The sequence below is a fragment of the Gossypium hirsutum genome, chromosome D10 (genome assembly GCF_007990345.1).
Source record: "Gossypium hirsutum isolate 1008001.06 chromosome D10, Gossypium_hirsutum_v2.1, whole genome shotgun sequence".
In the NCBI taxonomy this organism is placed as follows: domain Eukaryota; kingdom Viridiplantae; phylum Streptophyta; class Magnoliopsida; order Malvales; family Malvaceae; genus Gossypium; species Gossypium hirsutum.
In genome coordinates this window covers 27,901,613-27,917,451 of record NC_053446.1, presented here as the reverse complement: position 1 = coordinate 27,917,451, position 15,839 = coordinate 27,901,613, and positions in this window count along the sequence as shown.

Sequence of the window (15,839 nt, the reverse complement as noted above, 5' to 3'; positions counted from 1 at the left end):
TTTGTGTCTTATTCGCTTTCCTTATTTCTTCTTTTTTCTTTTTTTTCGGAATGAGATCAAGAATTTAGAATTTTTATTTTATTTTTCATAATCTTTCTTGTTAATCCATGATGTTCGATGGATGACTTTAATTAGGGTTCAGAAAGAAGATACATCAAGCTCAAAGTGGGGTAGCAAGGGATATAATTTTCTGCAAGTGATGAGGAGAACAAATGAATTCCATTTAATATTTCAAAATATGGTTAATCTCATCACAAAGGCCATTCTTGGGAATGTGCCCATCTTTTCAAATTGAATTATGCATAATCTCATGTTTGTCTCATAATGTTGTAAAATCATCGATCCATACCCAAAACCTCACAAATTGTCCTCGAATGTGGAGGGTGATCCTTCGACAATGGTCAAGTTTGAACCTAACAAGATGGCCCAAGTGGTTAAGAGAGGATGAAATTTTCTTCAAATGAAGGATATTTCAAAAATGCAATTTGTTACTTTGAAAATGGCCAACTTACTAAGTAATTAAATTTAAGGAGAATGCAAGATTCCAACATAAAACGTAACTTCAAACGTGATGCACAAAGAAAAGAAAAATAGAAAAAGCCAATATTACTTAATGTGAATAACTTTTTAAGAATAACCAAGCTTAGTTTTTAAGCAAAGTAGTTTTTTTCACTGCATTAGAATTTACAGGGTTCGGCATCTTGTCATTTCAGCGAGAATCAATGCTCCACCAGAGAAAGCTTTTTTCACCACATACGGTCCCTCCCATTTTGGCATCTATTTTCCCCAATGATCATAAACATATGACATGATCTCCTTTAGTACCAGATCCCCTTCTCTGAACTGCCTTGGTCACACCTTTTTGTTGTAGGCCTTCATCATTCTTTGTTGATACAACTGGCCATGACATAAAGCTTCTAATTTCTTTTCCTCAATTAAATTCAACTGCTCATATCTCTCTTGCACCCATTCAGCCTTCTTTAGTTGCACCTCCCTTAACACTCATAAAGATGGTATTTGCACCTTGATAGGTAAAATGACCTCTATGCCATACACTAATGAAAATGGAGTAGCTCCAGTTGAAGTCTTCACTGATGTATGATATGCGTGGAGAGCAAAAGGGAGTTTCTCATGCCAATCCCTATACATTTTTGTTGTCTTGAAAATGATGTTTTTTATATTTTTATTTATGGCCTCGACTGCCCCATTCATTTTTGGATGATATGGCGCAGAATTGTGATGCTTGATATTAAATTGTGTGCAAACCTCTTCTATCAGGACATTGTTCAAGTTTTTGGCTTTATCTGAGATGATTCTTTTTGGTAAACCATATTGACAAATGACCTCATTTTTTAGAAATTTGCATATCACTGATCGAGTTATGTTGACATATGAAGTGACTTTGACCCACTTGGTGAAATAATCAATCACTACAAAGATAAAGCTCGTTTGATACTTTCTGTGTGATGGGACCAATGACATCCATGCCCCACATTGAGAACCGCTAAGGAGGCACCTAGATATGAAGATTGGTAGGAGGAGCATGAATACTATCTGCATAAATCTGGCATTTATGACATTTCCGAGCATAATTTAAACAATCTCGTTCCAATGTAAATAAGAAATATCTAGCCCTCATGATTTGTATTGCCATCATATGTCCATTACGATGTGTTCCACATACTCCATCATGAATTTTCTTCATTATCTGATTCGCCTCTTCTATGTCGACATATCTCAATAGGGTTTGGTCACATCCCCTTTTGTACAAAAACTCACCGTCCAAAAAAATACCTATAGTCGGCCTCCTAATTATTCATTTATAATTTTCTGAAGCACAATTCGAGTATTGTTGGTATTGCAAATACTACTTAATGTCAACATACCACAGTTTCCCATCTATTCCCAATTCTACTCCCGCGTAGTGGGTTGGTGAGTCATTGACCTTTAGCTGTATAGATTGCAGTTCTGTTTCGGATCCTACTTTGAACATGGCAGCTAAAGTAGCTAATGCATCTGCTAACTGGTTTCCTTCTTATGGCAAATGACAAAAGTGAACATCATCAAACTCTTTGATCAGTCCATGCACATATGTTTGATAGTGAATCAGTTTGGAATCCCTTGTTTCCCATTCTCCTCTTAATTGGTAAACAACTAATGCTAAGTTACCCAAAACTTTTAAAACCCTGATCTTTTTCTCAATGGCGATCTATAGTGCCAAAATGCATGCCTTGTATTCAACTACATTGTTTGTATAGGTGAACATCAGTATAGCTGTAGAGGGAAAGTATTGGCCACTTGGGGAGATTAATACTGCCCCAATCCTATGCCCAATCATGTTGGATGCTCCATCAAGATACACCCTAAAAATTTCTTATTTTCACTTCAAAACTAACATGATCTCTTCGTCTGAAAAATCAAAACTCATGGGCTTGTATTCCTCTTTTGCGCGATTCGCCATAAATTTCATGACTATGCTTCCTTTTATAGCCTTTTGGGACACGTAGATGATGTCATACTCAGACAATACCACTTGCCAAAGAGCAACATCTTCCTGACAATCATTGCTTCTCGAAAATGTACTTCAAAGGGTTCAACTTTGCAACGAGGAAAGTGGTGTGATACAACAAGTATTGTCTTAGTCGACGCGCGGTCCATGCTAAAGTGCAACACATCTTTTCCTAATGGGAATACTTGGCTTCATATTCCGTAAACTTCTTGCTCAGATAATATATTGCGCGCTCTTTTTTGTTTGAACCATCTCGTTGCCCTAAAACACAACCTATAGAATTATTTAGCACTACCAAATACAAAATCAAAGGTCTTCCTGGTACCGGGGGAATCAAAATTGGTGGCTTAGCCAAATACTCTTTTACTTTCTCGAATGCTTTTTGATAATCTTCAGTCCATTCACCATCACTATCCTTACGTAAGAGCTTAAAGATGGGATCACATTTATCCGTCAACTATAAGATGAAATGAGACACGTAATTTAACATTCCCATAAAACTTCTTATCTCCTTTTAAGTTTTAGGAGGTGTCAAATCTTGAATTGCTCAAACTTTGTCCGGATAAATTTCAATTCCCCGTTCACTCATTAGGAAACCCAAAAGCTTCCCCGACTTTACCCCAAAAGTACATTTTGTTGGATTCAATTTCAATTGGTATTTCCTTCATCTTTAAAATAGTTTGCGGAGATTTTCCACATAACTTTCCTCCCTAGCGGACATTGCTATCATATCGTCAACATAAACTTCAATCTCTTTATGCATCATGTCATGAAACAGTGTCACTATTACTCGTTGATACGTGACCCCAACATTTTTTAGACCAAACGGCATGACCTTGTAACAAAAAGTTCCCTAGGGCGAGATGAACGTGGTCTTTTCCATGTCCTCCCTCACCATTTTGATTTGATTATACCCCTAGAATCCATCCATGAAAGAAAAAACACAATGTTTAGCAGTGTTATCCACCAATGTATCTATATGAGGTAACAAAAAATTATCCTTGAGGTTGGCTCGGTTCAAATCTCTATAATCGATGCACATTCTGACTTTCCCATCCTTTTTAGGCACTGGTACAATATTCGCCACTCACTCTGGGTATTTAGCTACTTCCAAAAATCTCGCATCGAATTGTTTCTTGACATCTTCTTTAATCTTCAACAGCATCTCAGGTTTCATCCTTCTCAACTTTTGGTATACAGGCTTGCAATCTGATTTCAAAGGTAGCTTGTGTTCCACGATATTGGTGTCCAAACCCGGCATATCTTGGTATGACCATGCAAACACATCTAAGAACTCAATGAGTAGATCCTTCAATAATTGACTTTGCTCTGGCATAAGAGTGGTTTCAATCCTAATTTCCTTTCTCACCTCATCATCACCCATATTGATTAAAATTGTTCCCTCTAAGTGGGGTTCTATAAGCTTCTTTTCTTGTTCAACGAGCCTCAAAAACTCATCTGGTACAACTTTCTCCTCTTCCATCCCATGATCATTATAGTGAACATAATTATGATAATTTGATTCAAAGATGTCATTTGGATCATTTATCAATTCATGAGGTATATCCCTGAAATAATTATGAGTATGTATATTGGTATAGGAATGAAAACGATTGAAAAAATAAAAGTGACTAGGGACATGATCCAAATCTAATTTCATTAAAGAGAAAACAATTTTACATGGATTTTTGAAGGAAATTAAATTAACTGAACAATATTAAACTTTGATATAAAAATTCTTAAAAACGATTTCATCTCGGGGGACTCAAAGATAGTAGGTTGTTAGTATGAGCTGCCAGTTGTCCAAGGCGGGTGTTATACCGGTGAGCTATCCTTGGTTCTTTTTCAAATGGCATTTATTTCCAAAGTTAAAAAATTATTTGGATTTGTCATAAAAAGTGTTCTTTTATTTTTTTAAATAATTTTTTCTGAATAAAGAAATGAGCGAATGAATGATGAATGAATAAATGATTGAAATTGGGGCACATTGTCGCAAATATACTCGAATATAAACATTTTTTTCATGGAATGTTAGAGAACTGTTTGGCTTATAAAGTTATTTTTTTCCATTTTTCAATAATACTTAAAGAAATTCCTAATCAATCCTATTGCCATAGGACAAATCTCTACTCCCCGTTCTTCTTCTTCCTCCTCATAAGCTTGATAAACTTTTGGTAATGTGTTTGGACCACCTCCAGAAGTTTCATTGTAGCCTCGTTCCTAGTCACAAAAGGGGTAGATTCTTTTTTGAGTTCTTCAATCTATTCACATATGTCTTCGGCTTGCTGAGCGAAAACCTGACCTTCCCTGTGTATTGTTACAAACACCACTTGTCAGCTTACTGCCATTTGTTCCACTGCGATAAAGCACTCCGCAAGCTCCGTGTATTCTTTCGTAACCTCTTTGTTTTGCTCTTTTTTTTCTTTAATTCTTTAGTCAGACGACAAATTTCCTCCTCCAGCACCTCCATTTCAGTAGTTATCTCGTTAGACACCCTCCTCCAAGTTCGCTCTTGTTCTCGCGCTTTCTAGAGTTCCTTAGCTCACAGACTCGGATCCACCACCAACCTCTAAATTTGAGTTAACAAGTCAGATCTTTCTCGTTGACGTCGTTCTAACTATATTCTTAGTTTTTCCTCTCTTCCCTTCATATTTGACCGGTGTTGCTGCTATTGTCTCATGATTTCTTCCTCATTTTCCTTTGCATATGTTTGATGCTGGTCTAGTTGTTATCTGACATCTTCATCTCTCCCCCCTAGATGCATCTCTCAATTACGTATCTTTTCTGTTAGCTCAGTTACATTATCTGAGACCTTCTTCTTTCCTTTAAACTATGCTGACACAAAAATTTTGCTTTTTTTAGGCGCCACTAGATATACGTTTCTGAGGGGAAATGGTTGAAAAAGGTTCTTGACTGCAAGCTCAAGGTTTGACCCCACTTGATTCGTATCTCTTCGAATTTCTTCCAAAACCCCGAGTCCTAAACCGAAGCTTCCACCTTGTTTAAACTAGTTGTAGTAGGTACGCATTGATGATACCCGGATTGGCTCAAAACCATCAACGAGGAATAATTGATGGCTCTATATATGCCAATTAAGGAAACCCACAAATGACCACTGCACCTGATGAGTACTGTGCTCCGAATCATCCATGGAGCCCTCCATTTTATTTCTTGGTATGTTAATGTACTAAGGTTCTGAAACCACTCCTCAATCGATTGATTTAGAGGCCACTTACTTTCTAAAAATTCCTCTATAGGCCTGGTCGAAGGAAAAAACACCTGATGAAAGCGCTTATAGAGGCACCTAAAATGGCTTTTCATCCATATGAACAAAAACTGTACGCATCTAAAGAAATGATCATCCCATTTCCTTCTAATGAAATTGATTGAAATGATGGTTTCAGCTAAGACTGCTGGAGCAGGATTCACCCATTTTCCAATCTGAAACAGAAAATCAGCTAGCTCCACACTCACATATCCGAAAGCTTTTGGAAACACAATCAACCCGTATACAGCAAATGCAAATAGTGCTAAATGTCTATCACCGCTGGCCTTTCCCATAGCATGCCTAATGTCAGACTAGGAAATGCAGGGACCATTTTTATCTTTTAATCTTGCTTTCACCGTATCTACAGGTAATCCCATCAGTTTGGCTATGGGTCCCCTAAAATTGACATTTTACTTCCAACATATCTTGAGCGGATATCTAAAGTCATAGTGGAGAATGGTAGAATATTCCTCGATAGTCGATACCATATCCAATTCATTGAACGTAAAACACCTATAAGTGGGATCCCAACAGGGCATCATCCAGTTTAATGAGCAGAATTGTGTTACATCGCCATACTTGTCTTGGAAGTGCGTTTTCTTATCTCTTTCCCATGATTGCTATATTCCCTTTAACTCATCTTCACGATTCCTCCTACAGTCCATACAGACTACCTGAGGTAGGTTTGAGTCAAAACTAGCTATTTGACAATCACCTTCTCTGCTCTGAGTATCCTCTGACATTCTCGCTATTATCTCTATATTTTCTACCCCATGCCGATCTACTGAATCTTCTCGAAGTGTGTTCATGTCGAATATAGAAGCGACACTGTGCCCCAGGTATTTAGATGATGCATGAATTATGCCATAGAGAGACACAGACACAAGAAAAACAAAGTCAGTAAAAAAACAATAAAGTCAAATGAAAAAAATACGAAATTAAATCATAAATCATTACAAAAAAATTCGAACACAAAACATACAAATAAATGCTCATGAGGTCCTATAGGGTATCATTACGAAAGGTAAGGTATGATTCTTATGTCTAGGCTTCACATTTAAAATGGTCATTACATGCTGGCTTACGACTGACTCTAATGCATGGGGAAACCAGGGCTTAAATACAACATCCATAGAGATGCGTCCCTCTTTAAAAAGGGTTGGCCCTTGGGTGGTATGACTTCCATAGGTACACGGTAGCATTTGCTACACAAACATCTTTGTCCATCTTAACCATGAAGTAGTCCTTAAACTTATGCGGTGACATATTGCTACACGAAAGCCTAAGGCTACTCCTCCTAAACGTATGGGCCAGGGTGTCAGACCGAAAGTAAGATGCAATATGAGTGAAAATTATAGTCCCCCCACGACAATAGAGTTGACATACACATTAATCAATTTCATTGATAAAAGAATAAACAAACACATTGGCATACATATCAAAAAGGATAAGTAAATGAAATGAACAAATAAATCAATATATAACACATATTCAACAATTTAAAATGACATTAGACAATTAAATAAATTAATGCATGAATAAATAAATCTAATATGCACAAATACTAAAAACCTAGCTTTCAAACCTAATTCGACTCACTAACATCCCCAATAGAGTGGCCAAGGTGTCATAAAGTTGCCTACATAATAGTACGGGGGCCTAGTAAGCAAAGCTAGCCATTGAGGGCCTAAATTAACGTAGAGTCGCCATTAACCAATTAGGGTTAGGTTGGTTAGCCAGCTATCGTCTAAAAATCTAGAATTAATACTACGAAAAAATCCTAAAAGTCTAGGCTCGATCTCATCACCAAATTTCGGGTTCGGGACTACGGTTACGTGTGGGGAAGGTTATAGCACCCCCACAATGCCTATCCGGGGATAGTCTTACGGGGTCTTAAGAGCTAGATTTTTTTTATTTAAGCATATTAATGTCTTAATCTAGGCTAAAATCTTATAGAAATCTTAAATAAAAACTCTAACGAAAATGCCTCCGGTTTACTTGTAACTCGATTAAGATGTGTTCGCCAAACTTATCTAATTTGAAACTTAAACTAGAGATTTTTACTTTTAACGGAAACCCTAAAGGATACCTAAATAATTCTAGTAAGATACCTTCAATTCCTAAAATTAATTCTATTTTAGAATTCTAAAAAAAAACGTAGAAATTACCAATTAATTAAGAGAAATATTAAAATCTATCTACAACTTATTTGATCTTTTATTATTTTTATTTTTAACAGATTTAATTAATAATTTTTAGATCTTACGAAAGTATCCTATGCCAGGTTTATGATTTAGCTTACTTAAAAATTCTTGATCTAAGGTTTAAATTCGTCAAAATCCTAAAATAATATATCTTAAATAATATTTATTAGCTTTCTTAAAAAGTTTCTAAAATAAAATACTTAGAAAGACCTACTCATGATTTGCAATTCACCTACAAAAATCTTTAGTTTTAATCTTGAATAAAGTCCTAAAGAATATTTTTTCATATTAATTTAAGATTCTAAAGAGAAATCCTATACGATATTTAAAATTAGTTTAAAACACTAAAAAAATCCTAATATTATTTATAATTTTTCTAGGATAAATGGTAGACAAGATCTTAAGGACTAATATAAATTCAAATGTAAAAACTTATATGGTTTTATTAAAATGTAACGCTTACTTAACTAACTTCATGCCAACAATTATAGGATGGAAAAATGACCTAAAATTCCCTCTTTTAAAATGAATAGTAATAAAATAGGAAAATTAATTAAATTGGCTAAAGTTAATGAAAAGTTAAAATTCTTTCAAAAAGGGAAATAATAAAAAGAAAACTTAAATAAATGAAATAAATAAGACCTTGACATGATGATGATAATAATAACAATAATACACTTAATTCATAATAAAAAAAAGAATCAAAGTAACATAAATAAATAATATTAAAATGTATGTGAGGGGAATGTGTAAAAAAAATATAAATATAAATAGATATGAAAATAAATAAAGACAAAATAAGAATAAATAAAAATTATACAAGTGTGAATAAATATAAAATATTAAAATAAAGTGCATAATTAACATTAAATATTTAAGGTATAATTGCAAATGAAAGGGAAGATATAAGTGTAAATAATTTATTAAAGATGGAAACAAAATGACATAGCTTGATTTTGGGACTAAAAGATAAAAAAGGTAGAAGACAGAGGACTGATGTAGCAATTAATTTACTTTTAATTTTGAAATTCCTGATTAAATCGAATTTTTGAATAAACAAAAGGGTTACGAGTGTAAATAGGCCAGAGAGTTAGGGTAATGCTGCAAAAAATGAGGTATTTTGTGTAAATTTAAAAAGTAAGGGGGTGAGAATAAATTACCCATTTTTGACACTTATAAATAAAAAAAATATTCAATCTTTCATTTTAACCTCATTTTTTTCAAAAAACAAAAAAACATCTTCTTTTTGCTCTTCCTTATTCTATGTTAGCCATGGCTCCACCACTGAAGAGCCCAACGGCTCTTTGGCCTCTGGTGGTGGAGCCGCCGTATACGGTGGCCGATATATATATATTTGCAGAATCAAAGTTTTCTTTTAAAAAATCACTACTTTTCTTAAAAATAAAAAATTTATTTCAAAATAATTGACAAAGATCAAAACTTTGTTTTAAAAAAAATTAAACTTTTCCTTTAAAATGACTAAAAAACATATATTTATTTTAAAAATCTGAACTTTCTCTTCCTTTTTTTTTTTTATTAAAAAATCACTATTTTTCTTAAAAATCAAAATTTTATTTTGAAATAGTTGAAGAAGATCAAAACTTTGTTTTAAGAATTTAAACTTTTCCTTTAATATGATTTTAAAAAATATTTTTATTTTAAAAATATAAACTCTTTTTTTTTAAATCAAAACTTTTACCAATATCAAACTTAAAAAAAACATTTATTTTATAAATGGGAAGGGAAAAAACGAGACTTTTAGGGCTCCTAGGTGCGGAGGACCGACGTTTCAATGACGTCCCCTTCATCGGATCCCAAACCCGATCCCTCAAGATATGCGTATGAAAAAAAAAAGAACAGAAAGGAAGAAAAGAAAAAAAAGAAACTAGAATGCTTGGTGTTGTTGTTATTTTTTTTATTTACCTTTTCTTTTAAGAACAAAATATGAAAAGCCTCCCTCATTTTCTTTTTCTTTCATTTCATTTCATCTATATATATTGTTTTTTAGTCTTGTTTATTTGTAAAAAATATATATATTATTTAATAATAGTAGTAATGATAATAATAATTTGGGCCCTTGACAGGCCCAAAAGGAAAAAAAAAAGAAAAGAAAAGCAAAGGTGTCAAATTGACCAAAATCGGGTGGGCTTCGAACAGCCCAAAAGAGAACGAAAAATTTAAATGGGTCTCCAATTGGTCTCGGAAAAAAATGGGTGTCTACATTCATTGATGTTGATTGAGGCTTCAAGTCCTCTATTTTAAACTTCTTAAGCATTTCCTTGATGTATTTGGCTTGATTGAAGAATATGTAATTTTTAGTTTGCTTGATTTGTAGCCCCAAAAAGAAGTTGAGCTCACCCATCATGCTCATCTGAATTCACCTTGGATAATCTTAGAAAATTCTTGACAAAGAAGTTCATTTGTAGCACCAAATATAATATCATCGACATAAATTTGTACTACTAAAATGTCTTTGTCTTTAGTTTTTATGAACAAGGTGGTGTCTATTTTACATCTTCTAAAGCCATTTTCAATTAAAAAATTGGAAAGCCTTTCATACCAAGCTCTAAGAGCTTGCTTCAAACCATATAGAGCTTTGGACAATTTGAAAACATGATTTGGAAAATTTGGATTTTAAAAATCAGGAGGTTGTTTAACATAAACTTCTTCATTTATGAAACCATTTAAAAATGCACTTTTGACATCCATTTGAAAAAGTTTGAAATTGTTTGCACATGCAAAAGCTAATAACATCCTAATGGCTTCTAACCTAGCTACCGGTGCATAATTTTCATCATAGTCTATACCTTCCTCTTGGCTATATCTTTTGGCAACTAATCTGGCCTTATTTCTAACAATATTACCATTTTCATCAAGTTTATTTTTAAAGACCCATTTAGTTCATACAGTTGAATGATTACTAGGTCTATCGACTAAATTCCATACTTGATTTCTTTCAAATTGATTTAATTCTTCTTGCATAGCCATTATCCAAATTTCATCCTTTAAAGCAACATCACTTTTTTTAGGTTCTATGCAAGAAATGAAGGTTACATAATTACAAGTATTTCTCATTGAAGATCTAGTAATTCCCCCTTTAGATGGATCACCAATGATGTGTCCATCCTTAGCATATGAAAGCTCTCTTGGGTGGCTAGATTCTCTTTCAACGTGAGTTGGTTCTTGGAGTTCATCAATTTTGAGTTCTTGAATAAACTCATTCATGCCTTGATCTTCATGTGATTCTTGATTTTGCTCAACTTGATATATTTCTACATCATCAAAATCAATAGATTCTTTTCTAGAAGGAGAGTTAGATTCATAAAAAATAACATTTATAGATTCTTCTACAACAAGGGTTCTCTTGTTAAAAATTCTATAAGCTTTAGAATTTGTGGAATGTCCAAGAAAATTACCTTCATCACTTTTTACATTAAGTTTTCCTAAAATTTCTCCTTCATTATTCAAAACAAAACATTTGCAACCAAAAGGATGAAAGTGGCTTATGTTAGGCTTTTTTCCTTTAAAAAGTTCATAAGGAGTTTTCTTCAAAACATGCCTAACCATAACTCTATTTATAATATTGCATGAAGTGTTTATGTCTTCTGCCCAAAAATATTTTGGAAAATTATTTTCACATAACATGGTTCTAGCAATTTCCACTAAGGTCCTATTTTTTCTCAACAACTCCATTTTGTTGAGGGGTTTTAGATGCTGAAGAATTGTGACTAATACAATGTTCATTAAAAAAAATATCAAAGCCGAGGTTTTCAAATTCTTTTCCATGATCACTTTTTACACTTGAAATTGAATATCCCACTTAGTTTTGAATCATTTTACAAAAGGTAATAATTTTTTCTAAAGCTTCATCTTTTGAACACAAGAAGAGAACTCATTTATATCTAGAATAATAATCAACAATAACAAATTCATATTGTTTACCTCGTAAAATCATAGTTCTAGTGGGTCGAAAAAGGTCAATATGAATAAGTTGGGCTACTCTAGATGTAGAAACTATATATTTAGATTTAAAAGATGATCTCCTATGTTTACCTTTATCACATGCATCACATACTTTATCAAAGTCAATAGGAAAGTTAGGCATGCCAACAAGAAGTTCATTTTTAATAAGTTTTGAAATAACACTCATGCTTGTATGTCCTAATCTTCTTTGCCATAGCCAACATACATTTTCATTATTAGCCATAAAGTAAATATTAGAGGAAGATATGTCATCAAGTTGCACCATAAAAATATTACCTACCCTATGTCCTACAAAAAAAACCATATTATTTACAATATCTACAACTTTGCACCCATTAGACTCAAATATTACTTTGAATCCCTTGTCACAAAGTTGACTAATGCTAAGCAGGTTATGCTTAAGACCATTGACATAAAGCACATTTTTAATGAGAGTGGAAGAATTTATACCTATAGAACCAATATCTTCAATAATCCATTTGGAGTTGTCACCAAATGTAGCTTTTCCTCCATTCTTTGACATTAGTTCCATGAAATAGCTTTTGTCACAGGTCATGTGTCTAGAGCATCCACTATCAAGGTACCATGAGTTCTTCTTAGATTTTCTTGCCTTGAAGCAATGTTCTTCTTCCTAAAAACACAAAGTTAAACTTTGGATTTTAGTACCCAAACTTTCTTAGGTCCATTAGCATTAGTCTTAACAATTTTTTTCCCTTAGGAATCCACTTCTTTAAAGCATCCTCGTTTTGAGATGTGTTTAATTCTTTTAGAATCCACACACTCTTAGTGAGTTTGCTTCTAGATGTGAGCTTCCTTAAAGACCATACTTGTTTATCATGCCCCTTTTTTGTGACAATGTGTGCATAAGAGTGATGCATCATAAATATAGCTTGGTTTCTCAAAAAAAATTTTAAATTTTCTTTCTTTTTGTAAAGTTACAAAACCTAAGTCACTCTTGTCAAAGAAGGCTCTTTGAGATTCAAGCATACTATTTAGTTTTTGTTGGCGCATATGAAAAATAGAAAAGGAATTGTGCAAGTTCTTATTCTTTAAAATCAAATCATCAATTTGAGCTTTCATATCATTAAATTTCTTTTCTATTTCCTCTTTAGCTATGATTAGAGACTTATTTTCCTCCTTTAATTTTGAAATCATTTTCTTATATTTGGAGTTTATAGTCTCAAAATCTATAACTAATTCATCAAAGGCATCTTATAATTCTTCAAATGTATATTCATTTAATTCACTAGAATTTAGGATTACCTTTGGTTTATCAATAGCCATAAGACATAGGTTGGCAACTTCATTGTCCTCATCACTATTGAATGAATTGCTATCACTCCAAGTTGCCATCTCCTCCTCCTCTTCATCATTACTAGAGCCTTCATCTTTCTTACAAGTTTTTGATTTGAAGGCAAATCCCACTTTCTTTGGAGCTTCTTTGATTTCTTGTGCATTGTGGTTGATCTTCATTTCATAAGTCAACAAGGAACCCATGAGCTCATCAAGTGAGAGTAAGTTGAGATCATTTGTTCTTCTATTACTGTCACTTTAGGTTCCCAAGACTTTAGGAGACTATTCAACATCTTCTTCACCATCTCCTTGTTGGGATAGATCTTCCCAAGGGATTTGAAACCATTAATGATATGGGTGAAGCGATCGGACATCTCCTTGATTCATTCTTTCGATTTTTCCTTAAACAACTCATAATATTGGGTGAGAAGGCTTATCTTGGACTCATTAACTTTACTTGTACCTTTATGGGTGACTTCAAGCTTGTCTCATATTTCTTTTGTATTGTCACATAAGAAGGCTCTATTGTACTTATTTGGACCAAGAGCACAAAATAAAGTGTGCATAGATTTTGCATTTAATTGCACCTTCTTGATATCATTATCATCCCAATCACTCTATTTCTTCGGGATAATAGCATCTTCTACCCTCTTTATTGGAAAAGAAGACCCATTTGTAATTATCCTCTAAATTTTTTAGTCGTTAGCTTCGATGAATAGCTTTATTCTTGTTCTCCAATATGAGTAGTTGATGCCATTAAATAAAGGAGGCCTCATGGTTGAATGCCCTTCTCCTAATATGGTGGAATTTTTATCTAATGTCATGAAGCAAATTTCTTGACTTGTGGCTTCGATCTTGGATATTTTGAGGATCTTTTCTCTTGGTGGTAAAATCGTTTCTAGATTTCTAGCTTTGATGCCAATTGTTGAGATAGAAATATACCAAGAGAGGGGTGAATTGGTGTATTAAAATGTTTTAAGGAAATGACAAAAATAAAACGACTCTAGTATTTATAGTGGTTCAACCTCAATGGTTTATCTCCACTACCTTAGCTTTCCTCAACTAAGGATTTCCTAAATCCACTAGATTTGAACCTTTAAGGATAATGTTTAACCTTATAAGTTCCTATCTTTTCAAAGATAAGATAGAACCACTTCCCCTTAAGGTTTTCTACCCAAAACCTTGAGTAAAAGCTCACAAATGAGAGAAAATAATGATGAATAAGATGAGACCTCTAAAAGGTAGATAATAAACAATTAAGCACTCTCACACAAAGTTACAACACTTGAAAGAATGATAAAAAACTTAACCCACAAGTGTGTACAAGAAATATTTAGTAAAAGATTGAGAAAGATTGGAAAATTGAGTTATTGGAATTTAGACACTTTTTTTTATGAGGAGTCTTGACCTTGTATTTAAGTCCTCTAATAACCTTGTGGATGTTTGTAGCTGTTAGAAACCAAATAGATTCATTGTAGCCATAGAAACTAACATTAAATGTAGTTTATAGCTTCGTTGTATCGATATAAGGGGACTTGTATCGGTAGAAGTCCTTCTAAAATTTGAACACTGGGCTCATTATATCGGTAGAGGTCCTCTTGTATCGGTAGAACTTTGAGGGTTTCAACTGGTATTGGTAAAACCTAGTAGAGTATCGGTAGAAGTGCAGTGGAGGCTAAACTTTAGCTAATACCTTGACTTGTCTCGGTAGAAGTCCTTAAGGTATTGGTAGAACTATGGTTGTATTGGTAGATCGGACCAGGGTATTGGTAGAGATCCCAAGCCAAAACTACCTTGCACACTGGAGTGCAATCTACCGATAGAAATCCGGGTTGTATCGGTAGAGCTCCCAACTCTGCCAGTAGAATTCTGTAGCCTTTTCAAGGTCTTTCCATCTTGAGTTCTACTGATACTTGTCCACCTAAGTCTCGATAAAAGTCCTTAAATAGTAAAAAGCTCGTTAAAAATTAAGTTAATTCAAGGCTTTTTAAATGTTTATTTTGTCCAACACTTTGCAAATTTAAGTAGGGGATTTTTAATATACTTTTTGTTATATCAAAATACTTGAAAAACTAGAGCTAACAAAAACTATGTATTCCATTACATGTAATCAACCATTCAATATCTTAACTCAAATCATGCTCAGCCATGCACCTTTAAGTACTAAACATACATATCCAAACATGTTATTTAACTTGAGCACGTATACTATTCACATTAATCACAACTTTCATACCATTTCTTATCACTTATCCATTCCATACAACAAGTTGATTAAATGATTTCTAACTTATTATAATTGCCATCCATATATGCAAAGGCATATGCACCAAAATTATGAACTAGAGCAATTCAACATTACGATAGGGGTTTAAAATCAACTATGCCATAAAACATTTTTAACAGTACAAACAACTTGACACTCTTAAGTACATGCCACATAGAACCGAGTCCAAACAATCAAAAGTCTACTGAATCAGGATATGAATAGTGTGAGCTCCTCGAGGATTCGACTGACACGTTCTTTAAGTCAACATCAACAGGGAAAGGAAAAATAATAGGGTAAGCATTAGGAATGCTT